Below are 27,770 nucleotides of genomic sequence, written 5' to 3'. Positions count from 1 at the left end.
CTGGCTACCAGTCTGTTTTCAGGCCCAATTCTAAGTGTTGCTTATCATCTATAAAGCCCCATATGGTTTGGGTCCAGGCTATGGAAGGATTGTATTACCCCACGTAAGCCTTCTCAGCTTTTAAAAGCTTCTGGGGAGGCTCTTCGTTTGGTTCCACCACCTTCCCAAGCTCCCTTGGTAAGGAGAGGAGAGAGGGCCTTCTCAGTGGCTGCTTCCAGCCACTGGGCTAAGAAGCCAGGTTGGACCCCTCTTTCTTGTCCTTCCGTCACCAGGCAAAGACCTTTCTCTTCAGGCAAGTCTTTAAGCCATAAGTTATCTCAGGAATGCTGGCTTTCAACTTTCAGGTTTTAAAATGTTTTTGAAATGTTTTGTACTTGATTTTATTTTTTAAAAAAGTTTTAATCTATATTTAATTCTGTTTTTTTTTATTTTATATTTATATTATGTTTTAAAATTTGTTGTTTTATCTGTTGTGAACCACTTTGGATCCCCTATGAGGAAAAAGCTGTCATATCCATCATTTAAATAAATAAAACAACGCATTCAATAATTGATGCTGTCACCTTGCCTCACCTTGACTTCCTGGCCTCCCAGCTTGCTTTCCTACACTGAATACTCTAAAGAAACACCATAGAATCACAGAGTTGGAAGAGACCACAGGGGCCATCGAGTCCAACGCCTGTCATGCAGGAACTCCATCAAAGCACTCCTGACCGATGGCCATCCAGCCTCTGCTTAAAAACCTCCAGATTCCACCACACTCCGATCCTATGGCGGCCCTCCGGAGCTGCAGAAGGTGGCTCAAAGTCAAAGGAGGGAAGGAGTCCCATTGCTCTAAAGCAGGGATCAGAGCGGGGGGGGGGGGCAAGCAGGCCACCAACAAGAAATGGCCACAATGCGTCACCCCTAGAGGTTGGCTTTTGGGGATGCTGGAAAACAGGTGGGAGGATCTTGCTCCCAGGTAAGAGAAATGGGCAAAAGCAGAACGGTTGGTGGTTGTTTCATGTGCAGGCTTTTAGTCATAGAATCCATTGGACTTGCCTGGGTGGTTTTCAGAAGTGTGTGTGGTCTGCTTGAACGATTTTTTGCAGAATTGGGAAGAGCCGATGAGGGCCCGCATCTGCCATTTCCGGTCCATCCACCAAGACAACGAGAAGTTCACTGGCAGGGCAGTGGCCAGGATACTCCACGGCATCGGTAAGAACTGCGAGCCTCCTGGGTGTGTGTGTGTGTGTGTGGTGGCTCCTTTGAAGATGTTGGCCAAGTCTCATTACAAGAGTCATCCTCTCGGGCGCTACTCTCTGCTGCACCAGCCAAGATGCAGCATCAGGTGCGGACATGGCTCCGGAGTCCACAAGAACCATAAAAAGGGATGTTAGCCGAGCTCCTTCCAGCGGGGCCTCTTAGAGACAACCAGGGCCCTGTGGCCACATAGCCCACGAAATGGGTCAACGAGAAGAGTCAGCCATGTTGGGACGAAAGAAGGGCTGAGGCAGACTTTCTGAAAGCTCTTCAAGAAATGACGGAGCTTGGAAGTCGAGTCCTGGCCACTGGACTTCTTTCTTGGCCGGCTGACACATTTTGCCACTCCTCCAGCAGCAGTCTCTTCAGTGTGAGGAGAGTCGGAGGGTGTATCCAGGAATCTACTACCACCTCTCCTCAGACTGAAGAAGCTACTTGGAAGAGGAGAGAAAGGCTTTGACCTAACAAGAAAGAGGTCCACTGACCAGGACTCACCTTCCAGAGAACTACAGAACATTTATATCCTTCTCCTTCCACTTAGAAAGGGACTCTGGGGTAGATGTGTGGCGTGAATAGAATTGCTAGTTTTACTGCCACTTTAATGTGGTTTTAGGGTTACAGTGTTGAACTAGGGTAGGGGAAGCCGCAGGTTCACATCTCCACTTCGGCATGAAACTCTCTGGGGGACCTCAGACCCATCACTCGCTCTTTCTGTCAGCCTGGCCCCCTTGACAGGACGATTGTGAAGAAAGAAGTGCAGGGGAGGAGAGCCAGGTACGTCTCTCATGGAGAGACAGGTGAGAGAGAAACGGGACTCATAAAGTTGCCTGATGGTTCATTCGTCAGGCAGCTACTGAACAGTGCCCAAGCCATTCCTAACCACACACCCCACAGTGCCATGGCTCAACGCATCTCCATGGCACTTCCTTCTAAAAGGGCTCATCGTGTTTTTCTAAGGGAAGACAGCTATTGATGTGTATTTTGAAAAATCTTAAGAAGAAAGCTGCTTGGAAGGCTTCTCTGTGTACGAGACAGCAAACCAGGAAATAGTGTGAAATAAGGCATGCCGAGTTCCTGAAGAACAGGGATAAGATACCTGGAAGTTGTTTGTGTTTGGGCTCTTGCTTGGAAGAGATTGGCAAAAGGACCGTTGGCTAGCTATGGAGAGACGTTCATCAGGTATAAAGGCAGCGTAAAAAAGAAAGGAAGTCAATCAGTGCGTCTATCCCTCTCTGAGCGCTTGAGGCAGCTGAAGAGTCAAAATGGGGAATTAAGTCAAATTCTCTTTTGCTCTAAAATAAGCTGGGTTTTGTTTTTACCGACAGACTTTTCCACCGTCTGTCTCTGAAGCTTTCTTTTTAATGTTAAATATATATTTTTAAATTCATCCTAGCCTCTTCTTGACTTGGTAAAGGGTGTCAAGAGCCCTTTCCTAGACTGTAAATCAGGGGCTTTTATTAATTTTACTTACGCCTTGCTTGTGGTTTTTACCTGTTTTGGGAATCATGGCGCATGTTCCTGAATGACAGTCCTTGGTGGGAGAATGGAGGTTTGTGGCAACCGGGAAGGCTTAGGAGATGTGTGGGCAATTAATTTCTATAGGGGGCCACATGAAAAATCTGAACTGTGTTCAGGGGGCAAACCAACTTCACTTAAAAATAAAACGAAACAGTGAGGTTATGATTGTTTTTATTTTAAACTTGCTAATCTTCACAAATACCAAAGAGGTTTTTGCGGTCTGTTAAAGATAAGCAACTGATCAACATTAGACAAAAAGCTATAAATGGTTTTGATGTCCGGCAGGCCGGACAGGAGCTGCTCGCGAGCTGTATGTAGCCCTTGGGCCGCACTTTGCCCAGGTCTGGCTTAGGATGAAGTGTGACAGAGCTAAGCACTGTTTGGAAGGTGGGCCGTGAGCTCTCCTCCCACCAGAGCCATGACAGCAGGGCTGCATGTATTGCTGGGAGCAGCTGTCACATGGGTGGCTGGTTGCCCTGCTCAGAAATGGGCATCGGATGGTCTATATCCCACAGCCTTCAAACGTTGGGCCTCCACCTGCAAAGCTGAATCTTGCCCTCCTCTCCGCTCCTGACCCACATCATCTCCCTGGATGGGTTAGTAAAATATTCAGTCTATCCGATGTTGTAATTATTGGCCTTCCCAGTTTTTGGAGCAGGAATTGAATTGCAATCAGACTGACCAGTCAGTGGAGTTCTACTAAAGCTCAGGAAAACAGAAAGGTGGACATGAGATGGACGGACTCCCCCGGGGGGAAAAGGCGCCACCATGGGGGGGGTCCTTGCTTGAAGCCTCTCTGGCTCAGGGATGGATCCGGGCTGCGCCCCGGAGTTTCAAAGGGGAGGGCGACCCCCTCCAGCCGATCTTTGGGTTGACCTAGGGCATGACCCCTCTCGCCACCTCCCCATCTGATCTGGACTAAACAGCTCCTGGGGGGAGAGGGCAACGGAATGGGCGGAGGTACCTCCAGCGGGTTCCTCCCGAGTCCCCAGATGGCTTTGCTTTCCATGCCACTTCTGGGGGTCAGGACAGATGGACATCAAAGAAATATATGTTTTTTTCCCTAGGCCACGGATTTGGTATGATTAAGAAACATTTTGGCTTCTCATTCCTTTCATGAAGATTATTATTTCCCTGTGATTTCTCATTGGTTTTTATTCCTTTTAAAAATATGGTTTTATTTTTATTGTATTGATGCCTTATTTGGTGGTTGAGTTAAAACATCAAGCCTGTTTCGGAATCAGTTGAAATCTGTCCAATGTGGAGACTTCAGGCCTTTCTCTCACCCCCTGGGGTGCGTCTGAAGAGTCCGAGCAAGACCGGGGACTTCTTCAGCCTGATCCACCACGATGGAAAACATGAGTGTTGCAAGATGGCAACAGCCAAGGAGCGTTGACTCAAGAGCTGCAGGTTCTGAACCTCTGGACTCCAGTGGACTCTGAGGTTTGCACACTCTACATGCTCCTGAAAAGAGACACACACACCCAAAGCCACACAGATCTGCATCTTCATGAATATAGATCACAAGAAAGATTTTTATTGAAATAGAGCAGTGGTTAACCTGTGGTTACTATAGGAAAGGAATCTCTTATCAAGTAATAATAATAGCAATGATAATGATAATGATGATAACGATAATAATGATAATGATAATAATCATAATCATAATCATAATCATAATCATAAGACGATATGGATTTGGAGAGAGTAGGCAGAGCTCAGAAGGAGATAGGTACCGAAATTTGGACAATAACAATGATGGGAAAGCAGTGCAGAGACTCGAGGGTGCTTCCTGAGCTTGGGCTCCTTCGTGAGTTCATGGAGCCGATGGAAGATCCTAGCAGAAGGCATAAGATGAAAACCTGCATGTCTTCTTCTCCCTCCAGGGCCACTGGGGCAAAGGCACTGGTCCCTGTTGAGGTTGGTTGAGGAAATATCTGTCTCTGAAGGGTGCTGACCTTGAGCCAGACATCCTGAAGAGTGAAGTCAAGTGGACATTACAAAGTATGGCTAACAAGAAGGCCAATGGAGGTGATGGCATTCCAGCTGAACTATTTAAAATCTTAAAAGATGATGCTGTTAAGGTGCTATACTAGGCCAGCAAGTTTGGAAAACTCAGCAGTGGCCAGAAGATTGGAAAAGTTCAGTCTGCATCCCAGTTCCAAAGAAGGGGAGTGCCAAAGAATGCTCCAAGTACCGTACAATTGTACTCATTTCACACACTAGCAAGGTTATGCTCAAATTCCTACAAGGCAGGTTTCAGCAGTATGTGGACCGAGAACTCCCAGAAGTACAAGCTGGATTCCGAAGGGGTAGAGGAACTAGAGACCAAATTGCAAAATGTGCTGGATTATGGAGAAAGCCAGAGAGTTCCAGAAAAACATCTACTTCTGCTTCGTTGACTACGCAAAAGCCTTTGACTGTGTGGAGCACAGCAAACTATGGCAAGTCCTTAAAGAAAAGGGAGTGCTTGACCACCTTATCCGTCTCCTGAGAAATCTATATAAGGGACAGGAAGCAACAGTTGGAACTGCATGTGGAACAACTGATTGGTTCAAATTGGGAAAGGAGTATGACAAGGCTGTATATTGTGTTCCTTCTTATTTAACTTATATTCACAATAAATACATCATGCAAAGGGCCGGAGTGGAGGAATCCCAAACCAGAATTAAGATTGCCGGAAGAAATATCAACAATCTCAGATATACAGATGATACCAGTCTGATGGCAGAAAATGAGGAGGAATTAAATGAGGGTGAAAGAGGAGAGTGCAAAAAATGGTCTGAAGATCAACATCAAAAAATCTAAGATCATGGCCACTGGTCTCATCACCTCCTGGCAAATAGAAGGGGAAGATATGGAGGCAGTGACAGATTTTACAGTGGTACCTCTACTTACAAAATTAATCCATATTGGAACGGTGGCCGTTAGTCGAAATTTCGGTAAGTCGAAGCACCGTTTCCCTTAGGAATGCATTGAAAACTGATGAATCCTTCCCAGCCAAAGAATAAATCCCCCTCAAAAAATAAAAATAAAACACTGCAGGCCCCTGGGCCTGCAAAAACAAAAAACAAAAAAATAAATCCAAAAATAAACATTGGAGCAACTCCCACGCTGGGACTGCAAAACAAACAGACAGACACCAAAAAATTAAACAACACAGAAACATACCCCCCAGCCGAAACCTACCCATCAAAACCCACCCAGAAAAACTTTTTTAAAAGAAAAAAGCAGCAACTTACTGGTCCGAAGCTTCCCAAGGGTCCCCCGCCGCAGAAATGGGTGCCCTCGGAGGCCTCAGGAGGATTCCAAAGGTGGCGATCACGGCGGTGGGGGACCCCCGGGAGGCTGAGCTCAGCCAGGATGTTCCAGCGGCTTGCCTCACAGCGGCAGTAGCGGTGGAAGGCAGGGAGGCTGAGCCTCCCTTTTCTTAATCATTGGGGTGAAAGAGCTACAAAGAAGAAGCCTCTTCCCCACCAACGGTTTGAATTTCACGCCCTCGACCTATGAACATCCCTACTTACGGACATTTCGACCTATGGACAGCTACGGCCGGAAAATTTTGCATCGATTTGCGTCCGGAGCTGTCCATAGGTCGAAATGTCTGTAAGTAGGGACGTTTGTAGGTCGAGGTACCACTGTATTTCCTTGGGCTCCATGATCACTGCAGATGGTGACAGCAGCCACAAAATTAAAAGACTCCTGCTTCTTGGGAGGAAAGCAATGACAAACCTGGACAGCATCTTAAAAAGCAGAGACGTTACCTTGCCAACAAAAGTCCACATAAGTCAAAGCTATGGTTTTTCCTGTAGTGATGCATGGAATTGAGAGCTGGACCATAAAGAAAGCTGACCGCTGAAGAATGGATGCTTTTGACTTGTGGTACTGGAGGAGACTCTTGAGAGTCCCCTGGACTCCAAAGCGAACAAACCTATCCATTTTGAAACAAACCAACCCTGAGTGTGCACTGGAAGGACAGATGCTGAAGCTGAGGCTCCACTACTCTGGCCATCTCATGAGAAGAGGAGACTCCCTGGAAAAGATCCTGATATTGGGAAAGTATTAGAGCCTCAGCTTCAGCATCTGTCCTTCCAGTGAGCACTCAGGGTTGATTTCCTTCAGAACTGATATTTTTGATCTCCTTGCAGTCCATAGGTCCAGCTCTCATTTCCATACATCGCTGCTGGAAAAACCATCACTTTGCCGATGTGGACCTTTGTTGGCAAGCTGAGGTCTCTGCTTTTTAAGATGCTGTCGAGGTTTGTCATTGCTTTCCTCCCAAGAAGCAGGTGTATTTTAGTTTCGTGGCTGCTGTCTCCATTTGCAGTGATCATGGAGCCCAAGAACATAAAATCTGTCACTGCCTCCATATCTTCCCCTTCTATTTGCCAGGAGGTGATGGGAGCAGTGGCCATGTTCTTAGTTTTTTGAGGTTGAGCTTCAGACCATTTTTTTTTTTGAGCTCTCCTCTTTCACCCTCATTTAATTCCTCCTCACTTTCTGCCATCAGACTGGTATCATCTGTATATATGAGATTGTTGATATTTCTTCCAGCAATCTAATTACGGCTTGGGATTCCTCCAATCCAGCCTTTTGCACGATGCATTCTGCATATAAGTTAAATGAGCAGGGGGACAATATACAGCCTTGTCGTACTCATTTCCCAATTTTGAACCAATCAGTTGTTCCATATCCAGTTCTAACTGTTGCTTCCTGTCCCACGTATAGGTTTCTCAGGAGATAGATAAGATGGTCAGGCACTCCCATTTCTTTAAGGACTTGCCATAGTTTGCTGTGATCCACACAGTCAAAGACTTTTGCATAGCCAATGAAGCAGCAGTAGATGTTTTTCGGGAACTCTTTGGCTTTCTCCATAATCCAGCGCATGTTAGCAATTTGGTCTCTAGTTCCTCTGCCCCTTCGAAATCCAGCTCGTCTCGGTTCACATACTGCTGAAGCCTACCTTGGAGGATTTTGAGCATAACCGTTCTAGTGTGTGAATTAAGTGCAATTGTACGGTAGTTGGAGCATTCTTTGGCACTGCCCTTCTTCGGGAATGGGATGTAGACCGAACTTTTCCAATCCTCTAGCCACTGCTGAGTTTTCCAAACTTGCTGGCATATTGAGTGGAGCACCTTAACAGCATCATCTTTTAATATTTTAAATAGTTCAACTGGAAAGCCCTCATCTCCACTGGCCTTGTTGTTAGCCATGCTTTCTAAGGCCCATTTGACTTCCCTCTCCAGGATGTCTGGCTCAAGGTTAGCAAGCACAGTATATGGGTTGTCTGAGACATCCAGATCTTTCTGATATAATTCCTCTATATAATCTTGCCGCCTCTTCTTGATGTCTTCTGCTTCTGTTAGGTCCCTCCCATTTTTGTCCTTTACCATGTCCTTCTCTGCACAAAATGTTCTCTCTCCGATTTTCTTGAACAGATCTCTGGTTTTACCCTTTCTATTACTTTCCTCTATATCTTTGCACTGTTCATTTAAGAAGGCCCTTTTTTCTGATAATATTAATGATAATGATAATACTACTACTAATAAGACGACATGGGTTTGGCCCAATCTTCTGTGTCATGTTTGTTCCCACGGCAAGGGAACCTCAGCCTGTGTGCACGCAGGGGAAGGGTTCATCTCCAACAGGATCTGAATGGGCACCAGGAGCGGGTCCTGCTGTGCTGGCCTGATGGAGATGTTTGCACTTGGACAGACTTGCAGCAGTGACAGCAGGTGACGGAGATCGTTTGCTCTTCTTTTCCCTCCGCACTCCCTGCTGGAGTGTCCATTGTGGAGGGCTCTCCAACCACGGTTCTCTGAGACCTTTTCTTCCTCCATGGCAGATGAAACACCCCTTTCCTTCTGGGACTTCCCATCCTCCTCTCGTGAAGCGAAGGTTGAGGTTCCTTGTTCACCTGCTGCACAGACGCCCTCCCTGCGTCCGAGGGTTGATGGCATCCAGCTGGAATGTCCCGTGTGCGTCTCCAACAGGATCTGAATGGACACCAGGAGCGCGTCCTGATGTGCTGGCCTGATGGAGATGTTCGCACTTGCGCAGTCTTGCAGCTGTGACAGCAGGTGACGGATATAGTTTCCTCTTCTTTTCCATCTGCACTTCCTGCTGGAGTGTCCATTGTGGAGGGCTCTCCACCCACGGTTCTCAGAGATCTTTTCTTCCTCCATGGGAGCTGAAACACCCCTTTCCTTCTGGCACCTCCCATCTTTCTGTCTCCAAGTGAAGGTTGAGGGCCCTGGTTTACCTCTCCACTCTTGAATAGGACCTTGACCTGCTCGGCTCTCTCGTTTTTCCCCACGGGCTCCATGAGTTGGCGTTCTTCAGATGTGACGATGGCTCCCCCTCCGGTGACCCCAAATGATGGGTTGCAATCCTTGATCAAGGAGCCTTGGCCTGCAGCATTTTCTTTCAGGGATTCCGGTGTTTCCCCCAGGGGATATTTTTCATGCATCAGAGGAACACCCTCCCGATGGACTTCCTCCTCTTCATTTTGCCCTTTCTCTTTTTCATCCTGAGCAGTCAGGGCTTGCGGGGACCTCTGAAGCCACATCCTGTGTTCCAGATCCTCTTTGGAAGGAGCTCCGGCAGGCAGAAGGGCCCTCAAGGACTGGAGAACCCGTTTGGGAAGTCCCCACCTATGCTGGGCTGTTCTTCTCCTCAACTGAGCTTCCAGGTCTTCTCTTCTTGCGAGGTTCAGGAATGGGAGATGCCAGACCTCAGTGGGGGTGGAGAGACTTGTCCCAATCCTTGTTCCCTCAGGCACTTGCCCCTTTGCTGGTCTTTGCTGATAGACCTACCAGAAATAGAAAATGAAGAGAAAGGTCCAGCATGAATGAGAGTAAAGAAAAATTAGCTTTCCCATTCTTTTTTTCCTGGAGAACAGACACCAGATACGCTTCCTGTCTCTATGCATTTTGTTTACTTATGGAAAGCAAACCAATAACAGTAATGCAACAACCTACCTGAGCCTGGGCGTTGGAAACCTGGGGTGGCATTTCACGGACAGCAAAGAGGCGCCTGAACCATCTCTTGATTGAGTCACAGATGTTTTGAATAAAGGTGAAACTCTGTAGGAATTTCAAGAGGATAACAATCCGATAGAATGTTATGAACAAGAAAACAAGAGCAAAAATGAGGTATCGGATGAGGTTTAGAATGGCTTCCTTGAGAGCAACCGGAAGCCTGCGCTGGGTCGGCTCCATCCTTGGATCAACACAGCTCCCAGAGCGCGGGTGACTCCCCAAATAGATGGTTCTAGCAAAGAACCTCTTCGTGGACTGAAATGTGTTCTGAAACAAAGGAAAACTCTGCAGGAGTTTCCAAAGGAGAACAAACGGATAACACAATCTTATGAAAGCGGTAACAAGAAGAATGATGAGATTAGGGCTGCCAATATTTTCCCGAGAGAAACCAGGAACTTGCGCTGGGTCTTCACCCTCACTGGATCAAGAGAGCTGACTGAGCGCCTGTCAATCACCAGATGGATGGTTGCTGTCCTGGACCAGAGGTTTATTAGGGTGATGAATTACATCACAACGTGACATCACAAAGAGTGGCCAAGGCCCTGTTGCCCCTGCACCCCAAAAATGGCAGGCCTGCCTTATTTTCCTGACTGGTTGCAATTTGGAAACTAGGACACAAGTAGACAGAAAGGACATGTCTGCTTTGGAACCATCGTTTTTAAAAAATTCTTTGGACTATTGCAATGGAATCCTGGGTCAGGCCAGGTTGTGAGAGAGACACCGGTTGGGTGGTCTCTGAAAGAGGAGTCCAGGAAATATTTGTAACCAAAATCACATTAAAGACATATTTTATTTTTATTTTTTTAAAAGTTATTTTAAATATTGCTACTTTGCCATCCTTCTGAAAAGGGTCGTTGGTGGCTTACAACATTAAATGACTGCTTGCTTTTTGTGTGTGTGTGTGTGTGTGTGTGTGTGTGTGTGTGTGTGTGTGTGTGTGTGTGTGTGTTTGTGTGCATGTGGTCCCACTGGGGTTCACATAGATTTTTAGGAAGAACAAAACAAAACCCCAAATCCACAAGGGCTCACCACGGTTCTTGTTACGGCCAATTATAATTCTATGAAACAATGCAATAATGTTTCGTGTTCTTTAGATCTACACTGATGGAGAAATCTGGAAAATTTGAAAGCTGAGACATTGTTGTGGACTGGTTGTTCCGATGTGCTGTCAAGTCACACCTCCGACTCGTGGCCACTCCTCCGAATGAGCGATCTCCAGCATGTCCTCTCTTTAACAGCCCTCCTCTGTGCTTCTAGACTCAAGGCTTCCTTTGGGGAGTCAGTCCATCTCGTATTGGGTCTTCCTCTTTTCCTGCTGCCTTCAACTTTTCCCAACATGATGGTCTTCTTCTGCCTTCTCATGATGTGGCCAAAGTAGGACCGCTTCAGTTTTGTCCTGTTTGCTTCCAGACCAATTTGTTAATCTTTCTGGCAGTCCAGGGCAGCAGCAAAGCTCTCTTCTGGCACCACATTTGAAACAAATCAGTTTTTTTCCCCTATCTAACTTTCACAACCGTACCTGATGAGCAGAAATGCAACAGTTTGGTTTTGGTCTCCAGTGACACCTCCTTGCACTTGAGGATCTTATCTAATATCTTCATGGCTGCCCTTCCGAGTCTCATCCTTCTTCTGCTCTCTTGGCTACTCTCTCCCTTTGGACGGATGATTAAACCATAGATTGCTGGAAGGAATATCAACAACCTCAGATATACAGATGATACCACTTTGATGGCATAAAGTGAGGAGGAATTAAAGAACATCTTAATGAGGGTGAAAGAGGAGAGCGCTAATCACGACCTGATGCTCAACATAAAAAACCCCTAAGATCATGGCCACTGGTCCCATCACCTCCTGGCAAACAGAAGGGGAAGATATGGAGGCAGTGACAGATTTTACTTTCTTGGTCTCCATGATCACTGCAGACGGTGACAGAAGCCACAAAATTAAAAGACGCCTGCTTCTTGGGAGGAAACCAATGTCAAACCTAGACAGCATTTTAAAAAGCAGAGACATTTGTTTGTTTATTTATTACATTTATAGCCCACCCATCTAGTCATATAGACTACTCTGGGCAGCTAACAACATATCATCACCTTGCCGACAAAGGTCCGCATAGACAGAGCTATAGTTTTTCCAGTAGTGACGTATGGAAGCGAGAGCTGGACCAGAAAGAAGGCTGACTGCTGAAGAATTGATGCTTTCGAATTGTGGTGCTGGAGGAGACTCTTGAGAGTCCCCTGGACTGTAAGGAGAACAAACTTATCCATTCTGAAGGAAATCAACCCTGAGTGCTCACTGGAAGGACAGATCCTGAAGCTGAGGCTCCAATACTTTGGCCATCTCAGGAGAAGAGAAGACTCTCTGGAAAAGACCCTGCTGTTGGGAAAGTGTGAAGGCATGAGGAGAAGGGGACGACAGAGAACGAGACAGTTGGACAGTGTCATTGAAGCAACCAATATGAATTTGACCCAACTCCGGGAGGGAGTGGAAGACAGAAGGGCCTGGCGTGCTCTGGTCCATGGGGTCACAAAGAGTTGGACATGAGTTAACTAAACAACAACAAAACCAAAGAGTCAGATTTAGACCTGGGACTTGGGAATCTGACCAAAACAAAGACTTGCCAACATCCCTGATTATAACTTTTCTTTGCTCTGCTGTTTTAGTCTCCGGCCATGCTCTGATCTGGAATGTCATTCAGCAGGGTTGCCGGGTGTCTCACAGGGCTCATGAAAGCTCAGGGAAATATCTTTGGGGCGAACCGATCATTAGGGATGGAGAAAGTTTGATGATGGTGTCTGAGGTGGCTTGAAGCTCTGCCCATCCCCAGTTGGTGCCAACGGCACAGCCCAAGGGTGGATTTAGGTACGCTGGGCAAGGCTGAACCTTGTACTCTTAACAGTATATAATGTGGGTGACCCAGCATCCTCCATTGATCCATTTTGTTCAGTTTATTCATATTAGTACATTCCCCATCTTTTTACAACCATAAGCTTCTACAGACAGAGAGCAACCACATTCGTTTTTCACTTGTTTGATGAAGTCCTGTTTATGCAAATCAGCACATGCCAATGTATGGAGGCAGTGATAGATTTTACAGTGGTACCTCGACTTACGAAATTAATCCGTATTGTAAATTGAAATTTTCGTAAATCGAAGCACCATTTCCCATAGGAATGCATTGAAAACCGATTAATCCGTTCCGGCCAAAGGAAAAAAAATCCCCCCCAAAAAATAAAAATAAAACACTGTGGGCCCCTGGGCCTGGAAAAAATAAAAATAAAAATAATCCAAAAATAAACACTGTAGCAAGTCCCACGCTGGGGCTGAAAAAAAAAATCACCAAAACACAAAACAACACAACCACTCCGGCTGAGCTCAGCCTCCTGGGCGTCAACCTGCGGCGATCACAGTGAGGCCTCCGAAGGCACCGATCGTGGCACTGGAGGACCCCCGGGAGGCTGAGCTCAGCCAGGATGGTCCGGCAGTTTGCCTCCCGGCAGCAGTGGCAGCAGCGATGGAAGCCAGGGAGGCTGAGCCTCCTTTTCCTAACCATCGGTGTGAAAAAGCTACAAAGAAATAGCCTCTTTGCCACCAATGGTTTGAATTTCCCGCCCTCCACCTACAAATGACCCTACTTACGGATATTTCAATCTACAGACAGCTCCGGCCACAAAATTTTGTATCGACTTGCGGCCAGAGCTGTCCGTTGGTCGAAATGTCCGTAAGTAGGGACATTCGTAGGTCGCGGCAACAGCCTATTCCACTGCTGACTAGCTCTGATTGTCAGGAATTTCTTCCTGAGATTCAGCTGGAATCTTTTTTCCTGTAGTTGGAAACCATTGCTTCATGTCCTAGTCTCTGGAGCTGTGGAAAACAAACCTGTCCCTTCCTCAACATGACATCCCTTCAAATATTTAAACATGGCTATCATGTTCCCTCTTCTTTTTGTAAGGCTAAACATTCCCAGCTCCCTTCGCCACTCTTCAGAGGACATAGCTTCCACACCTTTGACCATTTTGGTCGCTCTCCTCTGGACACATCCCAGGTTGTCAACATCCTTCTTGAATTGAGGTGCCCAGAACTGGACACAATACTCCAGATGAGGTCTGACCAAAGCAGAATAGAGTGGTACTATCACTTCCCTTGATCTAGGCACTATACTCCTATTGATGCCACCAAGAATTGCATTGGCTTTCTTGGCAGCTGCATCACACTGCTGACTAACGTTCAGTTTGTGGCCTACCAAGACTCCTAGATCCCTTTCACAGGTACGGTTGTGTAGCCAGCTGTCTTCCATCCTATATCTGTGCCACTTGCAACCCACATGTATATAGGCCCAATTTGGAGATTGTCACTTAGGGGTGTACTCACTTTTGTTGCCAGCAGTTGAAACATTAATGGCTGTGTGCTATTTTGAGGGGGCAGCACATTCACACTGTTATGCAAGCTGTATACTCACTGCTTTACATTATAGCCAAGTGTCATTTCTTCAGTGTTGTCACATGGAAAGATATACTAAAATATTTACGAAATGTGAGGGGGTGTACTCACTTCTGTGATATACTGTATATGCCACTTTTCTTCACCTAGACAGTTCACAATCTCTTAAAACAGAATAGTCTCGGTGATAAACAGTATTAATTCTAATATGAAGATACTGAAAAACACCACTAAAAATACTTAAAAATAGGGAGCCTGTAACTCCCTTATTACAACAGCTTGACTGGCTACCAGTCTGTTTTCAGGCCCAATTCTAAGTGTTGGTTATCATCTATAAAGCCCCATATGGTTTGGGTCCAGGCTATGGAAGGATTGTATTACCCCACGTAAGCCTTCTCAGCTTTGAAAAGCTTCTGGGGAGGCTCTTCGTTTGGTTCCACCACCTTCCCAAGCTCCCTTGGTAAGGAGAGGAGAGAGGGCCTTCTCAGTGGCTGCTTCCAGCCACTGGGCCAAGAAGCCAGGTTGGACCCCTCTTTCTTGGCCTTCCCTCACCAGGCAAAGACCTTTCTCTTCAGGCAAGTCTTTAAGCAATACGTTATCTCAGGAATGCTGGCTTTCAACTTTCAGGTTTTAAAATGTTTTTGAAATGTTTTGTACTTGATTTTTTTTTAAAAAAAATCTTCATCTGTATTTAATTCTGTTTTTTTTTAAATTTTAGATTTATATTATGTTTTAAAATTTGTTGTTTTATCTCTTGTGAACCACTTTGGATCCCCTATGAGGAAAAAGCTGTCATATCCATCATTAAAATAAATAAAATAACACATTCAATAATTGATGCTGTCACCTTGCCTCACCTTGACTGCCTGGCCTCCCAGCTTGCTTTCCTACACTGAATACTCTAAAGAAACACCATAGAATCGCAGAGTTGGAAGAGACCACAGGGGCCATCGAGTCCAACCCCGTGCCATGGAGGAACTCCATCAAAGCACTCCTGACAGATGGCCATCCAGCCTCTGCTTAAAAACCTCCAGATTCCACCACACTCCGAGCCTATGGCGGCCCTCCGGAGCTGCGGAAGGTGGCTCGAAGGCAAAGGAGGGAAGGAGTCCCATTGCTCTAAAGCAGGGATCAGAGCGGGGGGGGGGGCAAGCAGGCCACCAACAAGAGAAATGGCCACAATGCGTCACGCCTAGAGGTTGGCTTTTGGGGATGCTGGAAAACAGGTGGGAGGATCTTGCTCCCAGGTAAGAGAAATGGGCAAAAGCATAATGGTTGGTGGTTGTTTCATGTGCAGGCTTTTAGTCATAGAATCCATTGGACTTGTCTGAGTGGCTTTCAGAAGTTTGTGTGGTCTGCTTGAACGATTTTTTGCAGAATTGGGAAGAGCCGATCGGGGCCCGCATCTGCCATTTCCGGTCCATCCACCAAGACAACGAGAACTTCACCGGCAGGGCAGTGGCCAGGATACTCCACGGCATCGGTAAGAACTGCGAGCCTCCTGGGTGTGTGTGTGTGTGTGGTGGCTCCTCTGAAGATGCTGGCCAAGTCTCATTACAAGAGTCATCCTCTCGGGCGCTACTCTCTGCTGCACCAGCCAAGATGCAGCATCAGGTGCAGACATGGCTCCGGAGTCCACAAGAACCATAAAAAGGGATGTTAGCTGAGCTCCTTCCAGCGGGGCCTGTTAGAGACGACCAGGGCCCTGTGGTGGCATAGCCCACGAAATGGGTCAACCGGAAGAGGTCAGCCACGCTGGGACAAAAGAAGGGCTGAGGCAGACTTTCTGAAAGCTCTTCAAGAAATGACGGAGCTTGGAAGTCGAGTCCTGGCCACTGGACTTCTTTCTTGGCTGGCTGACACATTTTGCCAGTCCTCCAGCAGCAGCCTCTTCAGTCTGAGGAGAGTCAGAGGGTGTATCCAGGAATCTACTACCACCTCTCCTCAGACTGAAGAAGCTACTTGGAAGAGGAGAGAAAGGCTTTGACCTAATAAGAAAGAGGTCCACTGGCCAGGACTCACCTTCCAGAGAACTACAGAACATTTATATCCTTCTCCTTCCACTTAGAAAGGGACTCTGGGTAGCTGTGTGGGGTGAATAGAATTGATAGTTTTATTGCCAATTGGATGTGGTTTTAGGGTTACAGTGTTGAACTAAGGTAGGGGAAGCCGCAGGTTCACATCTCCACTTCGGCATGAAACTCTCTGGGGGACCTCAGACCCATCACTCGCTCTTTCTGTCAGCCTGACCCCCTTGACAGGACGGTTGTGAAGAAAGAAGTGCAGGGGAGGAGAGCCAGGTACGTCTCATGGAGAGACAGGTGAGAGAGAAACGGGACTCATAAAGTTGCCTGACGGTTCATTCGTCAGGCACCTATTGAACAGTGCCCAAGCCATCCCTAACCACACACCCACAGTGCCATGGCTCAACGCATCTCCATGGCACTTCCTTCTAAAAAGGGCTCATCGTGTTTTTCTAAGGGAAGACAGCTATTGATGTGTACTTTGAAAAATCTTAAGAAGAAAGCTGCTTGGAAGGCTTCTCTGTGTACGAGACAGCAAACCAGGAAATAGCGTGAAATAAGGCATGCCGAGTTCCTGAAGAACAGGGATAAGATCCCTGGAAGCCGTGTGTGTTTGGCCTCTTGCTTGGAAGAGATTGGCAAAAGGACCGTTGGCTAGCTATGGAGAGACGTTCATCAGGAATAAAGGCAGCGTAAAAAAGAAAGGAAGTCAGTCAGTGCGTCCATCCCTCTCTGAGCGCTTGAGGCAGCTGAAGAGTCAAAATGGGGAATTACTGTAAGTCAAATTCCCTTTTGCTCTAAAATAAGCCGGGTTTTGTTTTTACCGACAGACTTTTCCACCGTCTGTCTCTGAAGCTTTCTTTTTAATGTTAAATATATATTTTTAAATTCATCCCAGCCTCTTCTTGACTTGGTAAAGGGTGTCAAGAGCCCTTTCCTAGACTGTAAATCAGGGGCTTTTATTAATTTTACTTACGCCTTGCTTGTGGTTTTTACCTGTTTTGGGAATCATGGCGCATGTTCCTGAATGACAGTCCTTGGTGGGAGGATGGAGGTTTGTGGCAACCGGGAAGGCTTAGGAGATGTGTGGGCAATTAATTTCTATAGGGGGCCACATGAAAAATCTGAACTGTGTTCAGGGGGCTAACCAACTTTACTTAAAAATTAAACGAAACAGTGAGGTTATGATTGTTTTTATTTTAAACTTGCTAATCTTCACAAATACCAAAGAGGTTTTTGCGGTATGTTAAAGATAAGCAACTGATCAACATTAGACAAAAAGCTATAAATGGTTTTGATGTCCGGCAGGCCGGACAGGAGCTGCTCGCGAGCTGTTAGTGGCCCTTGGGCCGCACTTTGCCCAGGTCTGGCTTAGGATGAAGTGTGACAGAGCTAAGCACTGTTTGGAAGGTGGGCCGTGAGCTCTCCTCCCACCAGAGCCATGACAGCAGGGCTGCATGTATTGCTGGGAGCAGCTGTCACACGGGTGGCTGGTTGCCCTGCTCAGAAAAGGCCATTGGATGGTCTATATCCCGCAGCCTTCAAACGTTGATCCTCCGCCTTCAAAGCTGAACCTTGCCCTCCGCTCCGCTCCTGACCCACATCATCTCCCTGGATGGTTTAGTAAAATATTCAGTCTAGCCGATGTTATAATTATTGGCCTTCCTAGTTTTTGGAGCAGGAATTGAATTGCAATCAGACTGACCAGTCAGTGGAGTTGTACTAAAGCTCAGGAAAACAGGGAGGTGGACATGAGATGGACGGACTCACCCGGGGGGGGGGGGAAAGGCGCCGCCATGGGGGGGTCCTTGCTTGAAGCCTCTCTGGCTCAGGGATGGATCCGGGCTGCGCCCCGGGGTTTCCAAGGGGAAGGCGACCCCCTCCAGCCGATCCTTGGGTTGACCCAGTGCACACACCCTCTCGCCGCCTCCCCATCTGATCTGGACTAAACAGCTCCTGGGGGAGGGAGGGCAATGGAATGGGCAGAGGTACCTCCAGCGGGTTCCTCCCGAGCCCTCAGATGGCTTTGCTTTCCATGCCAGTTCTGGGGGTCAGGACAGATGGACATCAAAGAAATATATGTTTTTTTCCCTAGGCCACAGATTTGCTTTGATTAAGAAACATTTTGGCTTCTGGTTCCTTTCATGAAGATTATTATTTCCCTGTGATTTCTCATTGGTTTTTATTCCTTTTAAAAATATGGTTTTATTTTTATTGTGTTCATGCCTTATTTGGTGGTTGATTTAAAACATCAAGCCTGTTTCTGAATCAGTTGAAATCTGTCCAATGTGGAGACTTCAGGCCTTTCTCTCACCCCCTGGGGTGCATCTGAAGAGTCCGAGCAAGACCGGGGACTTCTTCAGCCTGATCCACCACAATGGAAAACATGAGTGTTGCAAGATGGCAACAGCCAAGGAGCGTTGACTCAAGACCTGCAGGTTCTGAACCTCTGGACTCCAGTGGACTCTGAGGTTTGCACACTCTACATGCTCCTGAAAAGAGACACACACACCCAAAGCCACACAGATCTGCATCTTCATGAATATAGATCACAAGAAAGATTTTTATTGAAATAGAGCAGTGGTTAACATGTGGTTACTATAGGAAAGGAATCTCTTATCAAGTAATAATAATAGCAATGATAATGATAATGATGATAACGATAACGATAATGATAATGATAATAATAATAATCATAATCATAAGACGATATGGATTTGGAGAGAGTAGGCAGAGCTCAGAAGGAGATAGGTCCCGAAATTTGGCCAATAACAATGATGGGAAAGCAGTGCAGAGACTCGAGGGTGCTTCCTAAGCTTGGGCTCCTTCGTGAGTTCATGGAGCCGACGGAAGATCTTAGCAGAAGGCATACGATGAAAACCTGCATGTCTTCTTCTCCCTCCAGCGCCACTGGGACAAAGGCACTGGCCTCTGTTGAGGTTGGTTGAGGAAATATCTGTCTCTGAAGGGTGCTGACCTTGAGCCAGACATCCTGAAGAGTGAAGTCAAGTGGACATTACAAAGTATGGCTAACAAGAAGGCCAATGGAGGTGATGGCATTCCAGCTGAACTATTTAAAATCTTAAAAGATGATGCTGTTAAGGTGCTATAATAGGCCAGCAAGTTTGGAAAACTCAGCAGTGGCCAGAGGATTGGAAAAGTTCAGTCTGCATCCCAGTCCCAAAGAAGGGGAGTGCCAAAGAATGCTCCAAGTACCGTACAATTGTACTCATTTCACACACTAGCAAGGTTATGCTCAAATTCCTACAAGGCAGGTTTCAGCAGTATGTTGACCGAGAACTCCCAGAAGTACAAGCTGGATTTCGAAGGGGTAGAGGAACTAGTGACCAAATTGCAAAATGTGCTGGATTATGGAGAAAGCCAGAGAGTTCCAGAAAAACATCTACTTCTGCTTCGTTGACTACGCAAAAGCCTTTGACTGTGTGGAGCACAGCAAACTATGGCAAGTCCTTAAAGAAATGGGAGTGCTTGACCACCTTATCTCCTGAGAAATCTATATAAGCGACACGAAGCAACAGATGGAACTGCATGTGGAACAACTGATTGGTTCAAATTGGGAAAGGAGTATGACAAGGCTGTATATTGTGTTCCTTCTTATTTAACTTATATTCACAATAAATACATCATGCAAAAGGCCGGAGTGGAGGAATCCCAAGCCAGAATTAAAGTTGCCGGAAGAAATATCAACAATCTCAGATATACAGATGATACCAGTCTGATGGCAGAAAATGAGGAGGAATTAAATGAGGGTGAAAGAGGAGAGTGCAAAAAATGGTCTGAAGATCAACATCAAAAAATCTAGGATCATGGCCACTGGCCTGATCACCTTCTGGCAAATAGAAGGGGAAGATATGGAGGCAGTGACAGATTTTACAGTGGTACCTCTCTTACAAAATTAATCCATATTGGAATGGTGGCCGTAAGTCAAGATTTCCGTAAGTCGAAGCACCGTTTCCCTTAGGAATGCATTGAAAACTGATGAATCCTTTCCAGTCAAAGAATAAATCCCCCTAAAAAATAAAAATAAAACACTGCAGGCCCCTGGGCCTGCAAAAACAAAAAAACAAATCCAAAAATAAACATTGGAGCAACTCCCACGCTGGGACTGCAAAACAAACAGACACCAAAAAATTAAACAACACAGAAACATATCCCCCAGCCGAAACCTACCCACCAAAACCCACCCAGAACAACTTTTTTAAAAGAAAAAAGCAGCAACTTACTGGTCCGAAGCCTCCCAAGGGTCCCCCGCCGCAGAAATGGGTGCCCTCGGAGGCCTCAGGAGGATTCCAAAGGTGCTGATTGCCGCGGCAGAGGACCTCCGCCAGGTCTCTGATGGGGGTGGGGCAGCTCTGGAAGGCCTCCCAACCCCCATCGGAAGCCTACCCGAGGTCCCCTGCCGTCACGAGCAGCGCCTTCGGAGGCCTCAGGAGGCCTCCAAAGGTGGCGATCACGGCGGTGGGGGGCCCCTGGGAGGCTGAGCTCAGCCAGGATGTTCCAGTGGCTTGCCTCACAGCGGCAGTAGCGGTGGAAGACAGGGAGGATGAGCCTCCCTTTTCTTAATCATTGGGGTGAAAGAGCTACAAAGAAGAAGCCTCTTCGCCACCAACGATTTGAATTTCACGCCCTCGACCTATGAACATCCCTACTTACGGACATTTCAACCTATGGACAGCTCCGGCCGCAAAATTTTGCATCGATTTGCGGCTGGAGCTGTCCATAGGTCGAAATGTCTGTAAGTAGGGATGTTCATAGGTCGAGGTACCACTGTATTTTCTTGGGCTCCATGATCACTGCAGATGGTGACAGTAGCCACAAAATTAACAGACTCCTGCTTCTTGGGAGGAAAGCAATGACAAACCTGGACAGCATCTTAAAAAGCAGAGACGTTACCTTGCCAACAAAAGTCCACATAAGTCAAAGCTATAGTTTTTCCTGTAGTGATGCATGGAATTGAGAGCTGGACCATAAAGAAAGCTGACCGCTGAAGAATGGATGCTTTTGACTTATGGTACTGGAGGAGACTCTTGAGAGTCCCCTGGACTCCAAAGCGAACAAACCTATCCATTTTGAAACAAACCAACCCTGAGTGTGCACTGGAAGGACAGATGCCGAAGCTGAGGCTCCACTACTCTGGCCATCTCATGAGAAGAGGAGACTCCCTGGAAAAGATCCTGATATTGGGAAAGTATTAGAGCCTCAGCTTCAGCATCTGTCCTTCCAGTGAGCACTCAGGGTTGATTTCCTTCAGAACTGATATTTTTGATCTCCTTGCAGTCCATAGGTCCAGCTCTCATTTCCATACATCGCTGCTGGAAAAACCATCACTTTGCCGATGTGGATCTTTGTTGGCAAGGTGAGGTCTCTGCTTTTTAAGATGCTGTCGAGGTTTGTCATTGTTTCCTCCCAAGAAGCAGGTGTATTTTAATTTCGTGGCTGCTTTCTCCATTTGCAGTGATCATGGAGCCCAAGAAAGTAAAATCTGTCACTGTCTCCATATCTTCCCCTTCTATTTGCCAGGAGGTGATGGGAGCAGTAAAATGTGTCACTGCCTCTTTCACCCTCATTTAATTCCTCCTCAATTTCTGCCATCAGACTGGTATCATCTGTATATCTGAGATTGTTGATATTTCTTCCAGCAATCTAATTATGGTTTGGGATTCCTCCAATCCAGCCTTTTGCATGATGCATTCTGCATATAAGTTAAATGAGCAGGGGGACAATATACAGCCTTGTCGTACTCGTTTCCCAATTTTGAACCAATCAGTTGTTCCATATCCAGTTCTAACTGTTGCTTCCTGTTCCACGTATAGGTTTCTCAGGAGATAGATAAGATGGTCAGGCACTCCCATTTCTTTAAGGACTTGCCATAGTTTGCTGTGATCCACACAGTCAAAGGCTTTTGCATAGTCAATGAAGCAGCAGTAGATGTTTTTCGGGAACTCTCTGGCTTTCTCCATAATCCAGCGCATGTTTGCAATTTGGTCTCTAGTTCCTCTGCCCCTTCGAAATCCAGCTCGTCTCGGTTCACATACTGCTGAAGCCTACCTTGTAGGATTTTGAGCAAAACCTTGCTAGTATGTGAAATAAGTGCAATTGTACCGTAGTTGGAGCATTCTTTGGCACTGCCCTTCTTTGGGAATGGGATGTAGACCGAACTTTTCCAATCCTCTAGCCACTGCTGAGTTTTCCAAACTTGCTGGCATATTGAGTGGAGCACCTTAACAGCGTCATCTTTTAATATTTTAAATAGTTCAACTGGAAAGCCATCATCTCCACTGGCCTTGTTGTTAGCCATGCTTTCTAAGGCCCATTTGACTTCCCTCTCCAGGATGTCTGGCTCAAGGTCAGCAAGCACACTATCTGGGTTGTCTGAGACATCCAGATCTTTCTGATATAATTCCTCTGTATAATCTTGCCGCCTCTTCTTGATGTCTTCTGCTTCTGTTAGGTCCCTCCCATTTTTGTCCTTTACCATGTCCATCTCTGCACACAATGTTCTCTCTCCAGTTTTCTTGAACAGATCTCTGGTTTTACCCTTTCTATTATTTTCCTCTATATCTTTGCACTCTTCATTTAAGAAGGCCCTCTTTTCTGATAATACTCATGATAATCATAATACTACTACTAATAAGACGATATGGGTTTGGCCCAGTCTTCTGTGTCATGTTTGTCCCCACGGCAAGGGAACCTCACCCCGTGTGCACGCAGGGGAAGGGTTCATCTCCAACAGGACCTGAATGGGCACCAGGAGCGCGTCCTGATGTGCTGGCCTGATGGAGACGTTTGCACTTGGACAGACTTGCAGCTGTGACAGCAGGTGACGGACATCGTTTGCTCTTCTTTTCCCTCCGCACTCCCTGCTGGGGTGTCCATTGTGGAGGGCTCTCCAACCAGGGTTCTCTGAGACCTTTTCTTCCTCCACGGCAGATGAAACACCCCTTTCCTTCTGGGACTTCCCATCCTCCTCTCGTGAAGCGAAGGTTGAGGTTCCTTGTTCACCTGCTGGACAGACGCCCTCCCTGCGTCCGGGGATTGATGGCATCCAGCTGGAATCTCCCGTGTGCGTCTCCAACAGGATCTGAATGGACACCAGGAGCGCGTCCTGATGTGCTGGCCTGATGGAGATGTTCGCACTTGCACAGTCTTGCAGCTGTGACAGCAGGTGACGGATAGTGTTTCCTCTTCTTTTCCATCTGCACTTCCTGCTGGAGGGTCCATTGTGGAGGGCTCTCCACCCACGGTTGTCGGAGACCTTTTCTTCCTCCATGGCAGATGAAACATCCCTTTCCTTCTGGCACCTCCCATCTTTCTGTCTCCAAGTGAAGGTTGAGGGCCCTGGTTTACCTCTCCACTCTTGAATAGGACCTTGACCTGCTCGGCTCTCTCGTCGTTCCCCACGGATTCCATGAGTTGCCGTTCTTCAGATGTGACGATGGCTCCCCCTCCGGTGATCCCAAATGATGGGTTGCAATCCTTCTTGATCAAGGAGCCTTGGCCTGCAGCATTTTCTTTCAGGGATTCCGGTGTTTCCCCCAGGGGAGATTTTTCATGCATCAGAGGAACACCCTCCCGATGCACTTGCTCCTCTTCATTTCGGCCCTGCTCTTTTTCATCCTGAGCAGTCAGGGCTTGCGGGGACCTCTGAAGCCACATCCTGTGTTCCAGATCCACTTTGGAAGGAGCTCCGGCAGGCAGAAGGGCCCTCAAGGACTGGAGAACCCGTTTGGGAAGTCCCCACCTATGCTGGGCTGTTCTTCTCCTCAAGTGAGCTTCCAGGTCTTCTCTCCTTGCGAGGTTCAGGAATGGGAGATGCCAGACCTCAATGGGGGTGGAGAGACTTGTCCCAATCCTTGTTCCCTCAGGCACTTGCCCCTTTGCTGGTCTTTGCTGACAGACCTACCATAAAGAGAAAATGAAGAGAAAATGAGAGTTAAAAAAACCCCTAGTTTTCCCATTTTCTTTTTCTGGAGAACGGACACCAGATACCCTTCCTGTCTCTATGCATGAGTAATGCAGCAACCTACCTCAATGGGGGTGCAGGGGCTTGTCCTCTGTTCTTTTCTCCCAGTCCTTGTTCCCTCAGGCATTTGCCCCTTAGCTTTCCCATTAGCTTTCCCATTCTTTTTTTCCTGGAGAACAGACACCAGATACGCTTCCTGTCTCTCTGCATTTTGTTTACTTATGGAAAGCAAAGCAATAACAGTAATGCAACAACCTACCTGCGCCTGGGCGCTGGAAAGCTGGGGTGGCATTTCATGGACAGCAAAGAGGCGCCTGAACCATCTCTTGGTTGAGTCACAGATGTTTTGAATAAAAGTGAAACTCTGTAGGAATTTCAAGAGGGTAACAATCCGATAGAATGTTATAAACAAGAAAACAAGAGCAAATATGAGGTATCTGATGAGGTTTATAAGGGCTTCCTTGAGAGCAACCGGAAGCCTGCGCTGGGTCGGCTCCATCCTTGGATCAACACTGCTCCCAGAGCGCGGGTGACCCACCAAATAGATGGTTCTAGCAAAGAACCTCTTCGTGGACTGAAACGTGTTCTGAAACAAAGGAAAACTCTGCAGGAGTTTCCAAAGGAGAACAAACAGATAACACAATCTTATGAAAGCGGTAACAAGAAGAATGATGAGATTAGGGCTGCCAATATTTTCCCGAGAGTAATCAGGAGCTTGCGCTGGGTCTTCACCCTCACTGGATCAAGACAGCTGACTGAGCGCCTGTCACTCACCAGATGGATGATTGCTGTCCTGGGCCAGAGGTTTATTAGGGTGATGAATTGCATCACAACGTGACATCACAAAGAGTGGTCAAGGCCCTGTTGCCCCTGCACCCCAAAAATGGCAGGCCTGCCTTCTTTTCCTGACTGGTTGCAATTTGGAAACTAGGACACAAGTAGACAGAAAGGACATGTCTGCTTTGGAACCATCGTTTTTTAAAAATTCTTTGGACTATTGCAATGGAATCCTGGGTCAGGCCAGGTTGTGAGAGAGACACCGGTTGGGTGGCCTCTGAAAGAGGAGTCCAGGAAATATTTGTAACCAAAATCACATTAAAGACATATTTTATTTTTGTTTTTTTAAAAGTTATTTTAAATATTGCTACTTTGCCTTCCTTCTGAAAAGGGTCGTTGGTGGCTTACACCATTAAATGACTGCTTGCTTTTGTTTGTGTGTGTGTGTGTTTGTGTGCACGTGGTCCCACTGGGGTTCACATAGATTTTTAGGAAGTTCTTTTGCTATCAATAAAAATGGATACCAAAAACCAGCATCCATATTATGGGAGACCTACAAAGCTGTTTGACTATTCAGGGATCTCAACCAGTATCCTCCTCTTCCAAATCTAATATTCAAAAAATTATATTCTACCGTGGCTCAGTCCGAATTTACACATGATTCTATAGCCAGAACATCTTGGCACAAATCCTGTTGCTTCCTTTGGGGAGTTAGTCCGTCTCGTATTGGGTCTTCCTCTTTTCCTGCTGCCTTCAACTTTTCCCAGCATGATGGTCTTCTTCTGCCTTCTCATGATGTGCCCAAAGTAGGACCGCTTCAGTTTTGTCCTGTTTGCTTCCAGACCAATTTGTTAATCTTTCTGGCAGTCCAGGGCAGGAGCAAAGCTCTCTTCTGGCACCACATTTCAAACAAATCAGTTTTTTTTCCCTATCTAACTTTCACAACCGTACCTGATGAGCAGAAATGCAACAGTTTGGTTTTGGTCTCCAGTGACACCTCCTGGCACTTGAGGATCTTATCTAATATCTTCATGGCTGCCCTTCCGGGGCAGGGTTTAAAATGTTTTTGAAATGTTTTGGACTTGATTTTTTTTAAAAAAAAATCTTCATCTGTATTTAATTCTGGTTTTTTTTTAATTTTAGATTCATATTATGTTTTAAAATTTGTTGTTTTATCTCTTGTGAACCACTTTGGATCCCCTATGAGGAAAAAGCTGTCATATCCATCATTTAAATAAATAAAACAACGCATTCAATAATTGATTCTGTCACCTTGCCTCACCTTGACTGCCTGGCCTCCCAGCTTGCTTTCCTACACTGAATACTCTAAAGAAACACCATAGAATCGCAGAGTTGGAAGAGACCACAGGGGCCATCGAGTCCAACCCCGTGCCATGGAGGAACTCCATCAAAGCACTCCTGACCGATGGCCATCCAACCTCTGCTTAAAAACCTCCAGATTCCCCCACACTCCGAGCCTATGGCGGCCCTCCGGAGCTGCGGAAGGTGGCTCGAAGTCAAAGGAGGGAAGGAGTCCCATTGCTCTAAAGCAGGGATCAGAGCGGGGGGGGGGGGCAAGAAGGCCACCAACAAGAAATGGCCACAATGCGTCACGCCTAGAGGTTGGCTTTTGGGGATGCTGGAAAACAGGTGGGAGGATCTTGCTCCCAGGTAAGAGAAATGGGCAAAAGCATAATAGTTGGTGGTTGTTTCATGTGCAGGCTTTTAGTCATAGAATCCATTGGACTTGTCTGAGTGGCTTTCAGAAGTTTGTGTGGTCTGCTTGAACGATTTTTTGCAGAATTGGGAAGAGCCGATCGGGGCCCGCATCTGCCATTTCCGGTCCATCCACCAAGACAACGAGAAGTTCACCGGCAGGGCAGTGGCCAGGATACTCCACGGCATCGGTAAGAACTGCGAGCCTCCTGGGTGTGTGTGTGTGTGTGTGTGTGTGGTGGCTCCTCTGAAGATGCTGGCCAAGTCTCATTACAAGAGTCATCCTCTCGGGCGCTACTCTCTGCTGCACCAGCCAAGATGCAGCATCAGGTGCGGACATGGCTCCGGAGTCCACAAGAACCATAAAAAGGGATGTTAGCTGAGCTCCTTCCAGCGGGGCCTGTTAGAGACGACCAGGGCCCTGTGGTGGCATAGCCCACGAAATGGGTCAACCGGAAGAGGTCAGCCACGCTGGGACAAAAGAAGGGCTGAGGCAGACTTTCTGAAAGCTCTTCAAGAAATGACGGAGCTTGGAAGTCGAGTCCTGGCCACTGGACTTCTTTCTTGGCCGGCTGACACATTTTGCCACTCCTCCAGCAGCAGCCTCTTCAGTGTGAGGAGAGTCGGAGGGTGTATCCAGGAATCTACTACCACCTCTCCTCAGACTGAAGAAGCTACTTGGAAGAGGAGAGAAAGGCTTTGACCTAACAAGAAAGAGGTCCACTGGCCAGGACTCACCTTCCAGAGAACTACAGAACATTTATATCCTTCTCCTTCCACTTAGAAAGGGACTCTGGATAGCTGTGTGGGGTGAATAGAATTGATAGTTTTATTGCCAATTGGATGTGGTTTTAGGGTTACAGTGTTGAACTAGGGTAGGGGAAGCCGCAGGTTCACATCTCCACTTCGGCATGAAACTCTCTGGGGGACCTCAGACCCATCACTCGCTCTTTCTGTCAGCCTGACCCCCTTGACAGGACGGTTGTGAAGAAAGAAGTGCAGGGAAGGAGAGCCAGGTACGTCTCTCAT

This window comes from Pogona vitticeps, chromosome 3, assembly GCF_051106095.1.
Source record: "Pogona vitticeps strain Pit_001003342236 chromosome 3, PviZW2.1, whole genome shotgun sequence".
Lineage (NCBI taxonomy): Eukaryota > Metazoa > Chordata > Lepidosauria > Squamata > Agamidae > Pogona > Pogona vitticeps.
Note: the sequence above shows the minus strand (reverse complement) of the source record.